This window comes from Stenella coeruleoalba, assembly GCF_951394435.1.
Source record: "Stenella coeruleoalba genome assembly, chromosome: 5".
Taxonomy (NCBI): Eukaryota; Metazoa; Chordata; class Mammalia; order Artiodactyla; family Delphinidae; genus Stenella; species Stenella coeruleoalba.
Window position 1 is genome coordinate 40,209,675 of NC_137150.1, and position 1,316 is coordinate 40,210,990.

At 43.9% G+C, this 1,316-nt stretch overlaps 1 pseudogene across 1 annotated transcript; it reads right to left on the reverse strand.

The window, feature by feature from the left end:
- Positions 1-693: 693 nt before the first annotated feature.
- On the reverse strand, positions 694-1,004 carry LOC307186275 (U6 snRNA-associated Sm-like protein LSm7; annotated as a pseudogene). Its single transcript has one exon. The product of its transcript is annotated as a U6 snRNA-associated Sm-like protein LSm7 (transcript).
- Positions 1,005-1,316: the final 312 nt, after the last annotated feature.

Sequence of the window (1,316 nt, forward strand, 5' to 3'; positions counted from 1 at the left end):
AAGAAATCCCCTGATTTCTTTTGCATTTTATCACATGCTCCACAGGCAAAGTGAAAGCTTTCCTCAGTTCTCACTTTGTGAGTAAATTCTAACTAAACCAAAGTAATTTGTTAATTCAGTCATAATATTTCTGATAACCCAAGAAACTATAATAATCTAAATAATAATGGGATTTCACTTAATGCCTGTTCCTTTTACTTTCTTACATAAATTAAGACCCTCTGTCCATCTTTTCTCCATGAAAGTACATAAAGCCAAACCTAATCTTCTCCTGACAGAACACATCCATAAAAATGAGCTTTGAAGTCTGCAGATCGCTAAAAGGAATGTTCTGCCTGGAACGGACAGTTTATAATAGTTGTGAACGTTTAACTTTCCAAAGTGTCCACAAGATTTAATAGCTTTATCCAGCTCTAAAAAAAACATACCCTTCTCTGGCCCTCATTTATCTAGAGATCAGTTCAGTTTATTAGCAAATATTTGTGCTCTGCTATGTGCCAGGCACTGTTCTAGGCTTTGGGGAAACAAAAAGTGGTTAAGACATGGTCCATGGTGAAGGGAATCCTAGTCTGTTTAGTAAACAAGCAAAGCAATGAATTAATACCTTCATTTTACAAAAACATAAGCTATACAAAAAGGAAAGTTCCGTTCTTATGGGTGGCCTGAGTCCTGGGGGAGGGGCGGCCCCGGCCGCTAGGCATCTTGCTGCTGGATGAAGGGTTGGGGATGGCTTTCATACCGTCCTGCGGGCAGATGAGCACCACAGAGGTGCCCCTGCACACCACCAGGCCCAGCTGCCGGGTGTCCTCTGTGAGCTCGTACTGGTCGTCATGGTCTCTCATGTACTCGATGGTGCCGTCCAGCATGAGGCTGAGCAGCGGGTCAAACCCTCTCAGGATTCCACTGGCCTCTCGGCCTCCTTAGAACTTCACTAGGGTCGTCTTGTCAATGTATTTGGACAGGTCCAAGATGCTCTCCTTCTTTTTCTTCTCTTTGTCCGCCATCTTGCCCAGCCGCGTCGCTGCCTATCTAGGTTTATATCAGAGGTTGAAAACAGGTAAACTGAAGACATTTGACCCACGTGGCATTTTTGTTTTTAATCCAGAAATTTCAAATAGAAATATGAGTTTTGGGGTTGTCGGGAAGAGTCAACAAATGTGAAAGAATGGCACTTTGGACTAACTTTCCTGTATTGCTGCTGTTAACCAGAATTAAGAAGCCCTGCTCCCTTCAGAAGGGACACATACTCCCTCAGGCCAGCCTGCTTCACATACTTGGGTTATCTGTCTGGCTGCGGGAGGAAGGAAGCCTGTGAC